The sequence below is a fragment of the Plecotus auritus genome, assembly GCF_963455305.1.
Source record: "Plecotus auritus genome assembly, chromosome: 3".
Taxonomy (NCBI): Eukaryota; Metazoa; Chordata; class Mammalia; order Chiroptera; family Vespertilionidae; genus Plecotus; species Plecotus auritus.
In genome coordinates, this window is record NC_137772.1 from 149,388,285 (window position 1) to 149,409,935 (window position 21,651).

Sequence of the window (21,651 nt, forward strand, 5' to 3'; positions counted from 1 at the left end):
CTGCCCCCTGGTGGTCAGTGCATGTCATAGAGAGCAGTTGAGCAATCTTAGCATATCATTAGCATATTATGCTTTGATTGGTTGAACAGATGACCAGACACTCAGCATATTAGGCTTTTATTATATAGGATATATAGGACACACACACACACACACACACACACAACCATATATATATATATATATATATATATATATATATATATATATATACACACACACACACACACACACACACACACACACACATAGTATTTTATTTCTTTTGTGTGCTGGGTACATGAGTATTTATAATTATAAGACTTATTTTAGAAAATTTGAGGGTCTCTGATTCAGATTCAACAAAAAATATAAAGTTCCTGCCATGTATGTCGCAAGTGTCCTTTCACATTTGGCAGTATGACAGCCAACTCTTAGGGTCGGGGGGTGGGTCTGTGCTTATAAATGTAATCAAATTCCATTCTCTTGAAACTTCAGATTTGCCAGTGTGGCCCCACCTAACCTGCCAGTCAATCAAGCTCCCACCTGACCTCCTGCCGGTTGCTGTGAGCTCAACACTATGACTGATGGATTCACGGAGGCAGGTTACAGGTGGAAGGAGAATGAGAAAGCAAGGTACATTAAGACTTAAAAGAAAAGGAACCAAGCTGACTTGACATTTTATTTTCCAAAGGAATTCAGCTTTCTTCTTTCTTTCTTTTTAAAAAATATATATATTTTTGTTGATTCAGAGAGGAAGGGAGAGGCAGAGAGAGAAAGAAACATAAATGATGAGAGAAAATCATTGATTGGCTGCTTCCTGCATGCTCCACACTGCGGATTGAGCCCAAAATCCAGGCATGTGCCCTGACCAGGAATCAAACCGTGACCTTGGGGGTTCATAGGTCGACACTCAACCACTGAGCCATGCCAGCCAGTCCAGCTTTCTTCTTTCTATGGTTCACATTCTCTATCAGCTTACCAATTTCTTAACAGAAACTGTGATGGGAGATATGGGTGCAAATAAAGAGATTCTCAGTTATAATTCATGAGTGCATGCTGCATGAGGAAAAGGGTAGAATGTCCTGCGTTGGTTTTATTTGGCCTATAATGGATAAGACTAAGAGGCCAGTTAGTTGGATGTTAAGCTGAGGCTAGAGTCTAGACATTCACTTTTTGAGGCAGCTGTAGGGGACTTCAAGCATCTAATAAGGTGATATCCTCTCTCAGTGGTTCTCAACTCTGGCTTCACATGATAATCACCTGGAGAATTTTAAAAACTCCTGAACCCCAGAGATTCTGACTTAGATGGTCTGGGAAGGGGCTCCAGGTGTTCATATTTTATAAATATCCCTTCCTGGTTGATTCTAATATACACTGGACCTTGAGAACCACTGTGCTGCAAATGCTATCTTAGCAGCCCTGATAGACTGTTGATCAACTTTTAGGGCCATAGGTTACCACGGGAGGGACAGTTACTGCTGGCCCGTCCTGTCATGTTGGTGACATGATAAAAGAAACCTTCAAAAGATGCTGTTTGTTTTTGTTTCTACTAGCTCTTTCTCTCCTCGATGGGTATGGCAAAGGTCTCTGAGGTGCCGCTTCCTGCCCAGACGCTCTGCTGGAGATTATCCACTGGCCTTGGCTTTCCTTCGCTTTTTTTTTTTTTGGTGCAAGGTCAAGAGTTTGAAAACCAGCAGGGCTGTGTGATGCAGCAGAAGTTGGCAGTGGGAGTGACAAAGTCAGCCTCAAGGCCACGAAGATAATCAATTTGTTCTGCTGTCTAGCAGGTCTGGGCTCTTCAAACTCTTCACCAGCCTCTAGACTTAACATGTAGATAAAGAATAGAAATCAAGTGCAGCAGATCCTCGAATAATGTTGTTTCCTTCAACCTTTTTGTTTTGTACTAACGTTGAAGAGAAAAAAAAAATCTATTCCTGGCCAGGCCACTGTCTGTGTGGGCCTCCTCCCACATCCCACAGATGCGCACGGGAGGTGAACTGGTGTGTCCACATTGTCCCAGAGTGAGTGTGGGTGTGGGTGATGAGTGCTTCCCAGGGTGGGTCCCCGCCTGGCGCCCTGAGCTGTCAGAAGAGGCTCTGCCCACCCTTCACCCTGCACTGGAATAAGTGGGTTGGAAAAGAATTCTCTTACTTATTTTTATTAATCTTTCTTAAGTGTATGTATTCAACATTTATTTCAATGTTTAATATTAAAAGTCTTTGGGGCCTTTATTTAGAAGTTTGATGTTATTTTTGTGACCAGAAATATGTTGTAGGAACTTAACTTTTGCTTATATCAATTAGCCTATAGCAATGGTTGGTAAACCGCGGCTCTGTTGACTAATGAGTTTGCCGACCACTGGCTTATAGTAAAACTGGTTTCCTTATATGTGGACTTACTATAGTTCTAGATCTCCCTTCTCCCACCCCTCCACCCTACTGGAGATAAAGGTAGTAACATAAAAAAATACATGATATGATATGAAAGTTAAGAAATTAATTTAACCTTCCAATCCAGCATAGATGTTTTTAACAACATCTTATTAGGTGGTCATTCAAGCATTGCTTTAAAAATTTTTGCTAATTACTGTTCAAAATACCTTTATGAAATGCCTGTATATTCGGCCTGAGGTCAGCATTGGGACTCCAAGGAAGAAGCTCTTAGATGATGCACAGGTAGTTAGAGGGGCAGTCATGACAGTAGTGTGACTTATATGGCAATAAGTGCATAATCTGCATACACATGTATAAGACCAGGGAAGAGGACGCTTTGCGCACATCAGCTTTGCAGGGAGAAGCTTTTCAGGGGGGCGGGTGGCAGAGTGCCGTGCTTGTGGTCAGCACGTGTTCTGAGCAGCCTCAGCATTACCCGGGAACCTGTTAGAAATGCAGAACCTCAGGCGTGTCCCAGCCCAGTGGACGCAGACTCGTCACTGGAACAAGAGCTCCAGGAGGTTCATGTGGCCAGGAGGGCCTGAGAAGCACCAGGTTAGCGGTTCTCCAGGTTGGAAGCTGGGGGTGACCATCAGAGCAGTGAGGACACCCACAAAAGCTCCCGTGTGTGAGTGGGTGAGGTGTTATTGTGGCCGCAGCATAGGGAAATGGCAGACAAGGGATGCCTTTTGGAGAGGCAGGCCTGAGCCTGGTTATGGAGGGGCTTGTAGAGCAGTCTAAGGAATTTGGATTCATCATGAAGGAGTGAGAAGCTAATTAAAGCCAATTAAGGAGTTTAAACAGGAGAGTGGTGCAGGGAGAAGCAAGGTCAGGGCAGGCGCCCAGAGGCTCTGGCATGATTTACAATTTAGATTAAGTTGCCCTCACTGGAGAAGTGGTGAGGACCCAAGGCCAGGCTGGTCTGGGAAAGGAGGCAGAGATGTAGACAGGGAGTTAGGAGATCTGAGCAAAGGGACTTAGTACTACAAGACAATTCTCATTTCATTGAAAATCCTTTTAGAATACATTATGTGTCATTGTGAAACCAACACATAATCAAACAAAAACCCCCACATGTTCAAATAAATCCCAAAATAAAAGTAAAATGTAAGAAAACACGACTGGGAGGAGCACAGGTGGGTATCTGTGGCCAACGATAGAGGCAGGAGGGACTGGATGAAAACGTTCCTTGTTCCATTCTCTTTGTGCTGCCACAGTTTGTACTAAAAAGACACTCTTGATGACTGATAATTGATAACTGATAAATGATTTACAACTTAGATTAAGTTAAAATATCATATTGCTGTTGTATAACATAGGGAATATGAATAATGAGAAGAATACACAGACATATCTGTGCCTATTAGGACTACAGGAGGTTTCAAATGTGGTTTTCTGACCAACAGTGGAGCCTTTCCTTTGTCTTTCATTGAAGGTGTAATCATTTTCTAGAGCATGTTGTACTTTTTATACCTCTTTCCTTCACCAATAGCACATGTACAATAGAATTTATTCATCCCCAACGTTTTTTAAGAGTAGAAATAAACTTCCAATAGCTTGCTGTTTGAAATATTAACACAACTGATTACATTTTGCTCATTCTCTTAGAAAAAAAAAAAAACTGGTCTATTAACTACATTAAAAAAAAAAAAAAGATATTGGCCCTATCCGGTTTGGCTCAGTAGATAGAGCATCCACCCGAGGACTGAAGGGTCCCGGTTTGGATTCCAGTCAAGGACACATACCTTGGTTGTAGGTTCCTGGCCCTGGTCAGGGTGTATGCAGGAAGCAACCAATCGATGTGTCTCTCTCACATTGATGTTTCTTTCTGTCTCTCCCTCTCCCTTCCACTCTCTCTAAAAATCAATGGAAAAATATCCTTAGGTGAGGATTAACCAAAAAAAAAAAAAAAAAAAAAAAAAAAAAAAAAAAAAAAAAAGATATTTGAAAAAAACCTGAAATTGAATTAACAATGCTGTCATTTTTCTGTCATCTATATATATAAAACCCTAATATGCAAGTAGACTGAATGGTGGAACAACCGAACAACTGGTCACTATGATGTGTGCTGACCACCAAGAGCCGTGCGCGGAACATGGCAGGCATTGGCTGCAGCGGGATGGTGGAGCAGGTGAGCAGGATTGGCTGCAGCAGGATGGTGGATCAGGGCGTGCACGGAACATGGCAGGCATTGGCTGCAGCGGGATGGTGGAGCAGGCAGAGTGCCGGTCACTGTCATTGGGGCAAGCCTCTGGGGGTTACTGAAAATTCTTTGCTCCTATGTGATGCAGTCCTGCCAGGCACTTGCACCTACTGCCTGTGCCCGGCGCTCGTCCTGATAGATCGTTCAGCTCTGTCAGTGGGTGCGAGCGGTGGCTGTTGCCCCCATTGCCCCTCAGGAGCAGGGAGAGGTGGAGAAGTCCTCAGGGGCGATCTGGGCCAGCAGTCACCGCTTGCTCCCACTGACATCACTGGCCCTGCTGGCACTGGCCCCGATCGCTCCACACCGTCAGTGGGTGCAAGTGGCAGCAGTGGAAACGGGGCTGCCGGCAGACAGGGGGGATGGGAAGGAGGGGGCCATGGTGGGAGGGGCTGGGCGGGGCTGCGGAGGATGGGCTGAGGCACGCCCCTGTGCCCACCACAGCCTCACAGCTCACAGTTCCTTTCAAGGTGCACAAATTCATGCACTGGGCCCCTAGTATTTTTATATCTTTGAAAACATAGTGATTATCTTTTATTTTACCACAAAAGCATGAATATAACACAAACTCTATTTAGGAGAGGATTTATATATCTAAACATATATATATGGAAGATGAAGTTGCACGTTTCTGAAAAGCATTTGAATAGGAGGTGAAAATAGCTAAGAAGCTGAGCTTTTGGTCTTTGCCATTCAGTCTGCTACCACCCCTCCTAATGGGGCCTTCAGGCAATATCTATGGTACCTTTTCTTTCCTGAGACCGAAATGGTCATGTGACTGACACACAGCTCCTTATTCAATTTCTGAACTTGTCTCTCTGCCTGTTTCTTTCTGTCTGCCTTCCTGACAAGGGCAGCTCCGACTTGGCTTCACGACTTCCTCTCTCTTGCTAGTTTGCTTTCTCAATAGAATTTCCCTGGGTTTGGAAAGAAACCCTCTAACAGCTATTGACACTCTAGAAAGCAAACATAAAAATGGTTCTTTATGTGGATGGGACTATGCCACTGCATAGTTTAAGTGAACTACTAATGCAAACTGCTTGGAGACATTAAAAGCTCAGAGAAAGCGCATGGCTGGGATCCTAGATGCAAATAGGTCGGTTGGTTTTGAGTCTTAAGCTTGCAGAACTAGTTCTGCAACAGCATAGCTCACACCTTCTACAAAGAAAGCCCAACATATAAACATGTCTCTGCTATTGACTGTCAATAGAACAAGGTTTGGGAGAGCAATTTGGCAGCATTTTATTAACTCTTAAAGTGCACGTTGCCTCCCACTCAGGGATTCCACTTGGAGGCACTTAATGCTCTAAGTTCTCTTGCCCAAGTAACCAAAGATAAATATAGAAGGTGATTCTATTGTTCATGAAGGAAAACCCTACATACAACCTGCATATCTAATACTGGGGAAGGATTACAAAATTATGGCCCATTCACACAATGGAATGGTAGGCAATCATTTGTGTGCTCTTAGGCAGAGATGTCCAAGTGGTGAAGCCAAGGAATTGGTTGGTATGGCTTTAGTGTTCCCTACTTTCTTTGATATAGACAGTTGATAATCTATTTTACATAAAGTGTATTACAACAGAGCTTCAGGACTCTGTACCAACCGGATTGCTGTCATCAAGTGCCTTCTAAATAGCCTTAGCATAGTTACATTAGAAAAAGTAAAACAATATGATAATATTTATACACAGTATACAAGCTATGTGTATATAGACACTGTTTCAGGTATATATATACCTGAAACAGTGTCTGTACACAGTGGTTCTCTCTGGATGGAAGGGTTGGGTATGGGGGTAGAGGAGAGACTTCATACTTTTGTTTTTACAGCTTGCCATAAACACATATTACTTTTATAATTAAAAATATTTTAAGCAAATAATCTTAGATAAACAATAAAATGAAAAATAAATAAAGGCCAATGAAATGGGGCAGTTATCTAAGTTTTTTGGGTGCAGGCACCCAGACAAGGCCCTGCAAAAAGTATAGGCCCCTGTGTTTTCTGTGGTGACCCATGAGACCAGAGATGTCCGTTTCGTATATTCCACTGAAGAAATGGTTCCCTGGAGTCCTACTGATTCTTTAGGATCATAAAGCTTAGGCCTTAAGTCTGCACGGGTAGGAAACACCACCTCCTCCAAGAAGCCTTCCGTGATTCCTGCAGCCCTCATTGGCCTCTACCTTCTTTCCACTTCTATTACAAAGAATTAATTGCTTGACATTGGTGACTCTCTGCCCTGTATTGGATTGTGTTCCTTTTATCTATTGGTAGTTGATGGCAGGAAGAGGTCTTCAGCTCAATTACAGCTGCTCCCATAATAGTGTCCCTTTGTTTACCCTGTAGATCTGCTGATAAGGAATAAAGGCTTTACTTCTCTACCAAGATTACAGGTATAGAGCTTCTTATTGCAGCAAAGGGGAGAACATCACACAGAATGTGCCAAATTGCATATAATGAGACAGTGGCTGCAAGTTTCCTGGGAAATTCCCACTTCAGGACAAAATCCCAACTTCTTAGCATAAACTACAGGGATCTATATATGTCCTCACCCTGACAACACACACACACACATACACACACACACACACACTCAGAATTCTTAGCTGAGGCCACTTCCTGGTATACACCCATACTCCAGTTTCACCAAATTATTTGTCTCCTGGAATGCACAATGAATTTTTATACCACAATAATAATTTGAACCAACTGTGTGTGGTTCAGTGGCATCCAGAATGCAATTAACCCATATTCATTTTCTCCTTCCTTAGCATTCTGATTTAATGATGCTTGACTCTAAATAGCTTCTCCCACAGAGGGAGAGAAAAAGACTACCGCAAGACAGTTGGAGGAAGTGCAAACCCCAATGGTGTCTTACATTCCTTTGTGATTGTACTGTTCCATGTTATTGCCCACTAAATTTCCATTGGGGTGTGCTCCATGCGACACACTGTACAAGACTTGACCTAAATTGCAAACAATGCATATTTACCTTTCTTACATATATGGAAAATAATTTTTAGGCCTACAGAGAAAAAGATATAGGTGTGGTTCAATGTTTAATTTTTTATTTTGCTGGTAGAGGATGAACTGTATTCTTATTCTTCCTATTTTTAGTTGTACCTTAATAGTTAGGCATTCAGTTATCTGAAGGTTTGTCCTGATGGTCTAATTGGAAGTTATCCTAGAGTGTTCAACTATGTCTTATATTATCTCTTGATTTACTAATTGGCTTTTGGGCATAAGGAAAGGATTAAAAAGTTACAGAGGTAAACTACGCCAAAGAAATTTATACAACACACAGCAAGAAAATACATCAATTCCATTCACAGATAGTATGTGCCTAATGTATTTGAAGTTCTCTATATCAGAAAATGATACAAAAGGCTATTTGACTGGAAAATTGTGATCTGGATACTTGCTATATGTCTCCCTGGCTTCAAATGAAGTGAAATGTGACACACAGTCAGGTATTGAAAGGCACAAAGCTGTTTTCAGCTCAGTTACAAATTTAGATAGAAGATACCCTGGTTGGGTAGATAGATCTTGTGCTTCACTGACTACCTGAATTAAATTTGAGCCCCTCTAAATATTTTGCCACTCTGATGAGGCAAGAGCTCTACAGTCAACTTGAGGGAATAAATGGCTGGGAGAAAACACACACATCATATATGAAGCATTGTCCTTCAAGCTCAACACAACTCCAGGCAAGACTGTGGTAGCTTCCTTCTGGAACAATGAAGCACCAGATTGAGGAACCTTACTGGAAGTGATCAGGTGGCATCTTCCTTGAGTGCCATGAGATATGAAAGGATAACCTCCTCTTTTATATTGCCCGTCACAGGTCAGCAGCCATGACTTACCTAATAACCAGGGACTGGTTCCTTCCTGGCTGAAGTTAATATTCCAGATATGAGCCCATGAACCTCTCTCTCTCTGCTCTGTCATATCTTTTCAAAATAGTAAAGGAGGCTAAATCTAAGGCAGGGAGAAGTGTTCAACTTCAATAGTAATTAAACAAATACAAATAAACTGAGACTCCACACCTTGGCCTATCAAGTTGACAAAGACTTAAAAAAGCATATAACATTCATTGTTGGTCAAAAGGTACCGTCATATACTCGGATGGGAAGGGAACAATGTAAAATGATAACAGTCTTTCTGGAGGGGAATTTGGCTTAAGATACGCATAGTCTTTGATCAGAGAATCTACCTTTCAAGGAAGGTAGCAGGATATGAGCAAAGATTTGGCGACAAAGATGTTAATTGCAGAATTGTGGTTTATAATACAGAAAAATTTGAAATGACTAAAGTGTTCAATAATTGGACATTGGTTAAATAAATTATGGTATGGGCATATGACATAATCTATAGTCATTAAAACAATGTTGAAAGATTATTGATGCAGAGAAATGTTCAGACTATTGTGTTGTTAAAAAGGTTAAAAATTTGAATGCTTTATATATTCCAACTTTATAATAGAAAGTATAGAAATATGCATGTGTGCATAAAGAAAGGCCTCAAAGTATGTACCAAAAAGAGAAAAAAAAAAAAGCCCTGGTTATTTCTGAGCAGTAAATTTTAAGGTTGTTAATAATTGTTTTCTAATTGTCTGATTTTTCAAATTTTCTATAATTTATAAATATATAAAGTATATTTATGTTAGTGAAGCAAAAACAGCTACTTTTAATTTAATTAAGTAAATATGAGTATACATGGGGAAGCTAAATCACTGTATGACCCTGACAATGACAGCAAGTCAAAAAGCCTATGCACCTAACTATGGTGAAGACTGTGAGTTGCCTACTTTGATACCTACTTCACTCCTTTCCCTTAGTTTTAGCATCCCAATTTTTAGATGGCACATTGCCACCCAGAATAAAAGACTACATTTCCCAGCTTTCCTTGCAGTAAGGGGGTCAAGACTAGATTCTGTCCATTGAAATGTAAGTGGAAGGACTGCATGGGACTTTAAGAACTTTCATGAAAGGATTTATTTACCCTTATTTCCCCCCTTTTTTCTTCTCACAGGGATGTATTGGCTGCCGTACAGTCCATGACAAGGACATCACATGCAGAATATGGCAGAAGAGAATGATAGCAGTCTAGGTTCCTTGTGATAGATGGAGACTCCATGTGAGATTTGAACTGCTTACCTTCACACTATTTCGTATTATAGAAACATACATTTCTGTTTCATTTAAGCCTTTGTTATTGGGGGTTTTCAGGTATTTATAGCTGCTCCTGGTCCTACTTAACTGTATGGACTAGTTATGTTTGTGGTTGTTGCTAACTGATCAGAACACTTTATTGAAGGGCTTCTTAGAATTAGTTGTCCAGAAAAAGAAAATAGCTGAAGCATTATAAACACCAAACTTTCACACAAATCTACACTAGCATGTTGCATTTCTTGGCTTTCTAGGTGACTCTCTAATCAGTGATTTTTTTTATTTTGCATTGCTTGGATGTGGCAGATAAGCCTAAATAAACATAACCTCAGATGCTGATCCAGCCAATTTGGGGGCAATAGATGCCAAATATAATTCTTAGTTATATAAAGGAAACAGTAAATGGATGTTAATGATGAAAAATTTTACACCATTGCAAATGTGGCCTTTTGTAAATTTATTCAGGGGAAAATGAACCCATTACTAAAAGAAAGTTTGTCACCTGGGATGTATTGTTTAAAATTTGTTACCAAATAAAATTGCTCTGAACAAATTTATGACTCTGAAAGAAAAATTGTATTGACCTCTGAAACAATCAATACATGGTTTCTTTAGCATTAATTCATACTGTAACAAAAATGAAGAGGAACAGTATGATTTGTATCCTGAGTAGATAGCATGATGTATTACTCTCTTTTGGGGACATGAAACTTATTTTCTCAGATGTCATCATTAGGTGGCTAATTTACAGAGTGGTGTGAGTGGGTGCTTCAGGGATTTAAACCTTGATGATAATGAAAAGTGTATTTTGTTAGCATTGCTTCTGTAAAAAACTCTCAGGCATTTCAAAATGACTTAGAAATTTTCATGAAAATATAGATGATTAAACAAACAGCATTAATTCCTTTCTCCCTCCCACAACTCAAAGACATTGTTAGAAATGAAAGTGGCCAGAGGAAAGAGAAAAGAACAACACCCACATTTTAAAGAGAGACATCCTCCTTTTCCTTTCTTTCTTTCTTTTATTTTTCTCCATCAATGCAAATGTTCATGTTTTAATCTCTGTAGGATTCTTTCCTCACTGCATTCCACAAGCCTGGAGAAACTCGCTGGAACTCAAACAAAACCCTCTCCTACTACCATATTAGGAATCAAAATGTGTAGCAGAAACCCACTGCCAAGTCCAGATAATCAACAGGGAATGTCTGTGCCTTCAAGCCAAATGAGTGCAGAAAAATGATCAAGGCAGCAAAATAAATAATAAAACCGAGGACTGGCTTTACTTTAGATTATGGGCTTCTTATGTCCCACTCACTAAAAAGCTGTGCCAGAAATTTCTATACCTCTTGGCCATTCAGGTACCAGAACCTAATTAGGTCTAATTTTACTGTGGATATAATTCACTCTGGGTCAAAAGTGGGGCAAAGTGAAGTAATATGTCTTTGCCTTATTAACTACATCAAAAATTTTGTGTGGTTGCATGCCTCCTAAATCTTCTACCATAATACCAAACTGATTCTGCAATATTCTAAATTTTAGATATTTTTCTTACTTTTGCAAAAGGTCTGTAAGTATATGGAAGTTACCAGAAAACATTCTGGTTCTATTGTTCTCACTTCAAATGAAATTGGTTATAATTAGTTATAGTTTCCTTATTTATATGCAGCACTTGATCCATCATCTACTTGATTAGAAATAAAATTTTAATTAATGCATGAGCCAAATTAATAGATGTTTCAAACCACAAAACAGTGGTTCTGGAATCCTAGCTAGGTACAGGATGGGGATTATATAGTGAGCAATTACCTAGTGGATTAAACAGACTACTGTGGAACTGCCAGCTTTATTAAGACAGTAATGATCACACCTGAGAATGTAATGCTGTAACGATGAGAAATTTGACCTTGCAGCCACATTTCATAAGTTTTAAAGGAGGCAGAGGTAAGAAATGAGGAGATCAGAGGACAGAAGGTTTCATAAATCAAGACAGCAGATGACAGGAGCCTGGGTGAGAGCATAATTGTAGACTCAGGATGAAGCAAAGAATTTAGAGCTATTACAGAGTAATTTGTGTTCCATAACTCTGGGAAATTATAATTATCAGAGAAATAATAGACCTACGGACGGCCAAACTGCTTCTGGCCATACTACCTGGGCAAAGAAAAAGAAAAAGGAAGTAAAAACAAAAAGTGGTCTAGGACATTTGGAAGTGCAGGGACAAACCAACAAAAATGCCTTCCTTGTACGTTTAGAACATGTTATAGTTAACAAAGCTTTCCTGGCTATTATATTATTTGACCTTTTATAAAGACTTCTTTACCCCCTTAATCCACATCTGGGCATGAGCTGAGTCATCTCTGTTAAATAACTTGCTCATTAGTATGTGCATTAGATCTCAAATCATGTGTTTTCCAAAATCTCCACCAATGCCAGTCTAAGTGGGGCGTCTGCACTTTCTGTAGGGTTCTTCCTTTCCTCTGTAGTGAGACTATGTAACTGCTCCCCAACGTGTTCATTTGGTTGTTTAGTGTTCAATTGGAGCAATTTTTAGTTGTTTAATAGTTGTGGAACTCCACAAAGTCTGGGACCTTGGACACATTATTTAGCTATTTTGGCTTTGGTGAGGCAAAATTATGCCCATAATTGACAAACAACAGATAGGAAATGTCCTTTGTTGGAACTGGAAAAGGGCGCCCAAATACCTTGGTTGCTACTGCCACCTCCTGTTCAGAGTGGCTCACCCAGAATCGCCTTGACTTACATTTGCTCTAAATTCAAGTCTAAATACCCAGGCCAAACTGATTCCAGGTAAGTCAGGAACAACCCCCTGTATTTGAGACTCCCCATTTAACCTGTTCTGGAAGCAACATCTTTTGGCAGTGGTCAGTGTTAGAAGACACTGTTGTTTGTAGGAGGAGGGAGCTAGGAAGAAGAGGGCGCTATGGGATGGAGATATGGCCAAAGATGAAGGAAAAGAAGATAACAATGTACCCCCGAGTACAGAGGGTGAAGGACAAACTTCTGCAATGAAACGAAAACCTCAGCATGGGCCATGTGCAAGAAGAGAATGTAGAAAATCTGATCCTCTTCTGATTTAAGGAGGAGCCATCAAAGGAGCTTTGATGTGCCTCTGAATCACGGACTATGCTGTCAGTACATCCCACCTCCAAGTGAGGCCAAAAACTGGGATGACAGTGTCCACAAAGAGGACTCTGGATCTTCTCTGAGCTTAGTATTTGCATCTCTCAGAGTGTGGCAATCCCAAATAGGGATAACTATTCTAGGAGTCAAGCTTTTCTTTCTCTCCTGGTTAGCAAGCGACTCTAGGGAGCAGCTAGGTAACTGGGCTGAGGGAGGGGAAGTGGAACAGAGAGGTGGTGGTGCCACTACCTCGTGCTAGTGTCATGACAGGTGACAGTATCCTATCTCGCTCATCATCAAGTCCCTTACCATATTTGTGGCATGGCCTCTTTTTCTTCTCAAAACTATAAGAGGCTACTCTTTTTAAAAAAAAAAATATTATTTCCTTTTTCATTGAATTAACTGGCGTGACGTTGGTTAATAAAATTATATAGGTTTCAGGCGTACAATTCTAGAGTGCATCATCTGTATATTGTATTGTGTGTTCACCCCAAGTCAAGTCTCCTTCCTTCACCATTTATCTCCCCTTTATCCTCTTCAACTTTCCCCAACCCTCCTTCCCTCTGGTAATCACCATACTGTTGTCTGTGTGTATGAATTATTTTTTTAGGTTACTCTGATAAAACCTATTTTTCTTTCAGATAGTTCCTGATGCTAAATTTAAGTTGATTTCACTTATTATTAATGGAAGAGGCCCACGCAATATGATTAGTCACAGGTAATAAATCACCTCAGGGGGAGTTCCAGTGATAAACCCAGAGAAGTGTGAGTCATGAAGGAGTGAAAAAAGAATCCAGATTACCCGACTATTTGTATAGAATATGAGCTTCCAGCTGAGGGACTGTCCTTATTCTTGTGGCACCAGATAAATAGCAACTTCTCAATCAATGAGCTGCTGGTGTAATTGCTCAGTGTGAAAACGCTCTCTATTCCACCTGGACACCGTTCAATACTATGGCTTATAAGTAGCCCTGAGGCTTCCTCACATTGTTCCTGCCCAAATCTAATAAGTTCACAGTTGCATTCTGTGACAGAATGTCACAAAGAGGCTAGATCTAGATCCAAGTCCAATCAAAAAGACCACCCAACACCTTTTTCTTGATAGCCAATATAAAAAAGTTAGGCTCCACAAATAATTTTTTTTTCCTGAAGGCCTGGGGAATTCTTGCCCCACAAATGACAAAGTAATTATAAGTGCTGGATCTATTTCTATTATGCAATGTGATGCAGCATCTTATGTTTGTTCTGAGAACTGTGCTAGACAAGGCCAGAAAGCTTCCTGGACATAAGCTCTACCTCCGGGGGCATGTACCTGACCTCCATGTAGCATATATGCCTCAGATAAAGCTGACTTCTTCAGATAAATTGGTTGTGTGTATCCTTATTTGTAGATCTGACCATCCACTGAGGCTTGGAAATAACTCACAAGGGCATTAAAACATTTTGCTCGGGGTAGATTCTCAAAGGACACGGCGAGAGGCATGGCCACAGCTTTATTGGCCAGTGTATTAGCTAATGTTGTGAGGGTTTAGAAGGTGTTTTGGGGCCAAGTGTAGCATAGTATAAATTTGATTCTTGCTCAAAAGTGACCAACTTAGCAGTTCTATTTCTAGTTTTTCATTTTTAAGAAGGAGAATAGAGTGAGTTTTACAAAGTTCAACCATTATAATTCAGTTTGCCATGCATGGGAATTGCATAAGACAATTGCGGCCTCCAACCAGATACAGCAAGTGAACTGCTCTGTCACTTGATAAATTAGTTTTGTTGGGTGCCCACAGTTTTGCTTTTACCCTGTCGGAAATCTGTACTTAGAGGCCAAGACCCTTTGTTATCATGCTTATCCTCGGAGCTCTGGCTTCAGTTACAATTTATCAGAGTAACATGGATTACAAGGCCAATTTATAAAATAGGATTCAGCTGCAGTGTTTAAAAAAAACACAGAGAGTAAACAATATTTAGATCTATGTTTGTTGGAAAATTTCTCAGGTGGCATTGTTCTTATAATCAATCAACTTCTAAGGGAGTTGTTCTCCAACCTCAGCCTGCATTGGAATCACCTGGAGGGCTTGTTAAAAACTGTGCTGAGCCTCACTCTCAAGTGCAGTAGACCAGGGGTGGGGTCTGAGAATTTGCATTTCTACCAACTTCCCAGGTGTTGTTGGTGCTTCTGGGCCTAGGACCACACTTTGAGAATCACTGCACCAAGAAACACATGTTTGTTTGTTTGTTTGTTTTCCAACTTCTCCCCATCTCTCTCTCTTTTTAAATTTCTAGAATCTAGATCATCATAATACCCATTCAGGCCTGTAATGGGCTGAACTTCTCTCCCCTCCCCCCATTTCATATCATGAAGTCCTAAGCCCCAGCACACAGGAATGTGACTGTATTTGGAGATACATCTTTAAATAGGATGTATTTTAAGGTAAAATGAGGTGGGCCTCAGTCAACTGAAGGCTTTCGTATAAAAAGACTGAACTCCTCTAAGGAACACAGAATGTTGCCAGCAGACTGTCTTTGAATTCAACCAACAATATCCACTCTTCCCTGGGTTTCCAGCTCCAGCTCCCTCCCTGCCCTGCTGTGCCCTGCCATCATACCAACCTCTTTTGGACTTGCCAACCTCTACAAATTCGTGAACCAATGGCTTAAAATCTCTCTCTCTCTCTCTCTCTCTCTCTCTCTCTCTCTCTCTCTATATATATATATATATATATATATATATATACACACATACATACACACACACACACATATACATTATATTGGTGTTTCTCTGGAGAACCCTAACAATACAAGGTCCCATTTCCATTCAGTTTCTGGCTGAGGATGAACCTTATGAATATTTTCCAGTAAATAAAGCACTGGGGATACAAACCTTATTGGCTTTCCTCTTACATATCTGTCATTTAATGCCTTTTACATACCTGTCATTTAATGCCTTTTATAATTCTGATGTATTGAATATCCATGGTGTATGGGAGCTCCTCTTTGCTCATGAAGAGGATATAACTGGCTCTCTATCATGGGGACTATTCTTTGAGTTGCTTTTTAAATGTGTGTGTGTTTTTTTTTTGTTGTTGTTTGTGGTCAGTGTTATAACAAAATTAACTGTGTCTCCCAAGTATGTACCTGGTTATCTGGACTGTGATTTATCTAGAAGAGCTATTTCAGGCCTCTAATATGCTGGGGAATCACATGGAATTTCCTTGGAGTATTTTGAATGCTTTACAAACATGTCAGTTTGGTAGATATGGTGTCTTATTATCTTCATTTTAACTTTCCCCAAAGTCCTGCCTCACACACTGAGGATTTAATGAGCATTCATAGCGAACTCTACATCAAAACAGCTCTTGGGGAGCCATAAGCTTTACTGAGTTTGCTCTCGTTTCATCTTTTGTTGTAGTGTTTTTTTCTGCCTCTAGCATGGATGTGATTAAACTTAGGGGGCTATTAGATTTGCAGCACAGAGGAAACACCTGTGAAAATCTGCTTCAGCTGCCCATCCAAGAGTGCTGTTTCTCAGGCTGCCTTGTTTTAAGTCAGTTTGAACAGAAACTAGAGTCTTCAGAAGTGATCAATCCTAGATGACCACTGTAAAAAAGACGTTATCAGACTTGAAACCCAGATTTTATCTCCCAAAGCTGGAAACCTTGAACTTGCCAGACTGGAAGGAAAATCACCCATGTTTTGATGGCAGCACCTACTGGTCAAGTGTGATATGACAGCTCTAGAGAGGCATCTACATTTCCAGGCAAGAGAGGAGCTATTCCTAGGGGTTTGTGTGTAGCCTTAGGGAAGCTTTTTGTTGGGGGACTTGTGGGGGGGGTGTGGGGGTTGGGATGTGTGTGTGGAATTCTTATTATGTGAGCCTGCGAGGGCTGGAGTGTGGATTGACTCCATTGGAGGGTCAACCCCCGTGACAGAAGGCTCTGTGAAAGGCCCCGCAATTCTGAAAGTGAGAACATAACTCATTCTGCAGACGGGGCTGTGAGTATGTACCGGCGCTATGACAAACCCCAGGGAAGTCCACCTTCTTATCTCATTCTTCCTAAATTGTTTTACATTTAATTATTTTTAATATCCATCTTCCATGTGGTAATCTCCTATTGACACATGAAATACATTGAAACAGAAATAAGCTAGCCAACAAAAGTATTCAGAAAAGATACTTATTCCAAAGTGAAAGAAGTGGCAAACCTGGATTTTTGTCCCAGGCTATATCATCAGGGGGGTTTATGTGACGCTTCATGAATGCTAAGTGAAAAGTATGATGGGAATATAATAGCACATTTTTGATATATGGTATATATGAAAGCTGAGAATTGACTGGATTCTAGTTAATACACTTCAACTTAACCACCAGCCTCACATTTGCCCACCAGCCTCACATTTGCCCTTGCTTGACTTTCGAAGCACTTAATGTGTATCATAATAACAATGGAAAGTACATGAATTGTGTGGCATTATGTCCACCTTACTGATGAGGGTAATAGACACAAGAAACTGCAGGTTTATTCAAGGCCACGTTGTTTATTGGAGCTGGCACCTAGGTGACATGTCTCTAACTGCCACGGTAGTGCTTCTCAAACTGGCTGGGATGATTACCTGAATCCATAGATTATTGTGATATTATCTCAAGGGGTGAATAGAAATCTAAGGAAGATTTGTTCCACTTTTGGGTTAGAGGTGTGAGTCCTTTAGGGTCATGCATGGACTTCATAAAAGCCAAATACACCAGTGTGTCCTATGGATACACAGCATTAGGACAGGCAACAGTGAGTTAAAAATAGGTGACCAAAGCAATGCCTGCCTTTCAGCAATGTACCTGTGGTCCCATCTGTTCTGTCAGGTGGCGCCATTTCCTGTAGCAAAAGCTGTGTAGCCAGAGGTGATTAAGATGGCTGCAAAGTCCTATAGCTCTCACCTCTGCAGGTGGGTTCTTTCTTGCAAGGACCAGAAACAGGAGCTATCGGACTATCACCATCCCGTTGATGTTTCTCTGCCTTCTGAAAACCTGAAAACTCTGCCTAGCATCTTTACTCTCTCACTTTCTGTCTGGTACACTCTGGAATATTCGGGGAGAGTCACTAAGTGCATTGACAGGGAGATTAATATAATGACATGAAGAGGCGAGAAGTTCTAGAAAGATGGAAACTCATTTTGCAGGTAGTGGGAAAGAAGGCCCCCTCCACCATGCGCTGGGCATTAGGCTTGATTCTACATACATATCATTTAGTCAGATCATTAACAATAGCTGGGGGAAGTAGATATTATCTTTGTTTTGGTGCAGAAATTGGGGCTCAACTTGCATTGGGTCCCTGTGCCCACTTCTTTCTATGATGTCACACGATGTCTGTGAATGAACAAAGGATAAATTAGGCAGGAGGAGTGAGAGTATGGCTAGTGTACTTGGAGGAAAAGTGAAGATCTAAGAATAGAAGAAGGGGTGGGACTAGGTATGTTCTAGTCATCTTGGCTGTAGAGAGATGCTCAGATAAAGTCTTTGTTTTCATTCAAGTCAATTTGGATTCTCTCATTCAAGAGCTGCACACGAATGTGGTTAAAGGTTGATAAAAGCTTTTCTTAAGACATTGTTCTTGTGGATATAACAAATTAAAAAAAAATTTATTCCTCAAGAAAAGCAGGGAGTGGCTGAGCTTTATTCCAGGTGTTCTCAGTACCATCAACACCAGCTTCCTAGGGGACTTAACGTGGGATGCAGATCCTTGGGCACCCCAGACCTTTGCAGCATCTGCATTTTGAAACACCCCAAGGTTTGAGAACCACATTTTTACTCTGCCATATCTACTAAGTGAGAATTTTAATCTCTTTCCTCATTTGTCTATGAAAAGGTGCCTTTAAAAACAAATCCATCAGCAACCATCAAATGTACTTGATAAGACTTAATCTGCTTTCTCTTGGGATATCTTGTGGAAGATGAAATAAATGGAACAATGTAGTCTCTTCCTGGTATAAACAAAGCCAATGAAGGCTTTATTTTTCCTTTTTGGTAATATATTTAACACTTTAATTGACTTCTAGAGAAAATGAAATATAACTTCTAAGTTACATCATCTGAATATCTGCCTTGTTGTTGTTGTTTTTTTTTTCATAATATTTCCTTTAAAATTATCGCTGAAGACAATGATTGAAATTTTAAAAGGCAAATAAAAACCCCATGGAAATTATCATAGGTGACTTGTTACAATGTCATATAACCATCTGCATCTATACTAATAAAAGGGTAATATGCTAATTAGATTGGGTCAACTGGCCATCTTCCAGACATCCAACTTTCTTTTGGACAAAGCCATGGTGGTGGGGGCCAAGGCAGAGGCAGTTAGGGATGATCAGGCTGGCAGGGGAGGTCAGTTGGAGGTGACCAGTCTGGCAGGGGAGGGCCATTGGGGGTGACCAGGCTGGCAGGGAAGGGCAGTTGGAGACATTAGGCAGGCAGGCAGGTGAATGGTTAGGAGCCGGTGGTCCTGGATTGTGAGATGGATGTCTGACTGCCACAGGGATAGGGCCTAAACCGGCAGTCAGACATCCCCCAAGGGGTCCCGGATTGGAGAGCGTACAGGCCGGGCTGAGGGACCTGCTACCCCCATGCACAAATTTTGTGCACTGGGCCTCTAGTTTAAATATAATTACATAAAAAAGCAACAACCTTCTAGCCTGGCCCGTGTGGCTCAGTGGTTGAGTGTAGACCCATGAACCAGGAGGATGAAGTTTGATTCCTGGCTTTTGGGCTTGATCCCCTGTAAGGGGCATGCAGGAGGCAGTCTATTGATGATGCTCTCTCTCATCACTGATGTTTCTATCTCTCTCCCTCTCTCCACTCCTCTCCCTGAAATCAATATAAAAATATATCAGAAAAAAATTTTTTAAAACCCTCCTAAAACTTAGACTGGGGGGGGGGTGGAGGGATGTGGACAAGGGCATAGGGGGGATAAATGGCAATGGATAGAGACTTGAGTTGGGGTGGTGAACATACAAGATAGTGTACAGATGTGTTGTAGAATTGTACACCTGAAACCTGTATAATTTTAACCAGTGTCACCCCAATAAATTCAATAGAAAGGAAAAAAAGCTTAAAAAGACCAAGAAAATGATCAATATCTCCTCCCATTCATGCTCTATTCTAATTCCCTGTCTTTGAAATAATAGAATTCTAAGATAACAGAATTTCAAAGGAGACGAGGCACAGTAATACAAGACTATGTAGTAATGCTGCTGACGCTGACTAGGTAGGCAGGAATAAAGAGAAGGCTCTGAAATGACAGGATTTGATTTACTGTGCTGGCTACTTGTATGGTCATGTGGAGCAGTCAGTGATTTGCAGTGGGGGTCTGGAGAAGGGTTACCTAAGAAGGGCTGTGACAAAAATACTGTTGAAAGGATGAATCACTGTTAAACAGAAAAAATTGTTTTTTGCCTCCTAATACCAAGTTCTCCCTTCCATTAAAACCTCATTGTTTACAAAATATGCCCATTTCATATCCTTAAACCTTTCTTGGGAAGAGTAATTTAGACGAGTTCTCCCAGAAAACTTTCCTCATCAATAAATTTTGTTTCAAAATGTTTTGATATGTGTCTGTTGTTGACAAAATATTGTATAGTTTAATTTATATAAATTACCCTTAATCTAATTATATTTTAAAGCCTACTCTACTTTATTCTTTTTTTAAAAAAATTGATTGATTTCAGAGAGGAAGGGAGAGGGAGAGGGAGAGGGAGAGGGAGAAACATCAATGATGAGAGAGAATCATTGATCAGCTGCCTCCTGTATGTCCTGCAACCTGGGCATATGCCTGACTGGGACTCGAACTGTGACCTCCTGGTTCATAGGTCGATGCTCAGCCACTGAGATACACCGCCCAGGCCTCTACTTTATTCTTGACTTCTGGAGTAGAGCGACCATATTCTATCAACTGTTTACTTTGTTCAACAGATATATACTAACTTCCTATTACATATTTCTCAACATAATAGGTGTTAAGACACATGTGCCATGTGAAACACCTGGTCCCTGTTCATCAGGAAAATTAAGTTGCTGACAGAACGCAGCCAGGATAAGTTAAGAATTGAACACAGTAATTCCAAAGATTTTTTGACAGTACTTGCTTAAAAGCCAAATCAGTTATTAAATACCAGCTAGCAATGGCCATGAACTCGGAGCATAGTCCTTAGTATTCTCTCTACCTAAAGGGTAAAATTCCTTCAAAAGCCTTTGAACTGATTTCCCCTGGTCATTCAGAGAAGCTCAGCCTTGGATCTCAACCTATGTTGTAATAAGGCCCCTCCTACCCAATGTTCTCTCAGTTCTGTGGGCCAGATCAACCTTGCAAACTGATCGCTTTCTGAATAAGTGACTAATGGAATATAATTGGTAGTATCAGGAGAAATATTTTGTATTTAGAATTTAATTCAATTAGAAGGTCAACTTTCAGCTTTGAACAGCAATTCAGAGTCGAATGTTTGTAGCATTAATAACCTAACCTCATTCCGTTACAAGACTAAAAACTCACCAAAATTTCTAAGACTCAAAAATTTCAGATATTTCAATGTTACATAGTCATATAGACTTCACAGGTGCTTGCAGGAAACATTGTGTAAGCTTTTCCTAGATGGGAAGCTGTTGGGATTGGAACATCAGATACACCCACAAAAGGAACAATCACCCCACCCCACCTCATCATTAAGTATGGAGTTTTTGACCTAAAATAATGA

At 40.6% G+C, this 21,651-nt stretch overlaps 1 protein-coding gene and 1 long non-coding RNA gene across 5 annotated transcripts in view; one reads left to right on the forward strand and one right to left on the reverse strand.

Moving 5' to 3' along the window:
- The window catches only part of LOC308243527, an 87,008-nt gene extending 76,673 nt beyond the window's left edge, over nt 1–10,335 (forward strand). Inside the window, exons 2-4 of the long non-coding RNA XR_013960073.1 lie at nt 478–615; nt 4,439–4,545; nt 9,644–10,335. This is a non-coding gene — a long non-coding RNA (uncharacterized lncRNA). The remainder of the gene's footprint in view (nt 1–477; nt 616–4,438; nt 4,546–9,643) is intronic.
- SYT1 (synaptotagmin 1) overlaps nt 1–21,651 on the reverse strand; it is a 562,599-nt gene that overhangs the window by 26,179 nt on the left and 514,769 nt on the right. The window lies entirely within an intron of this gene.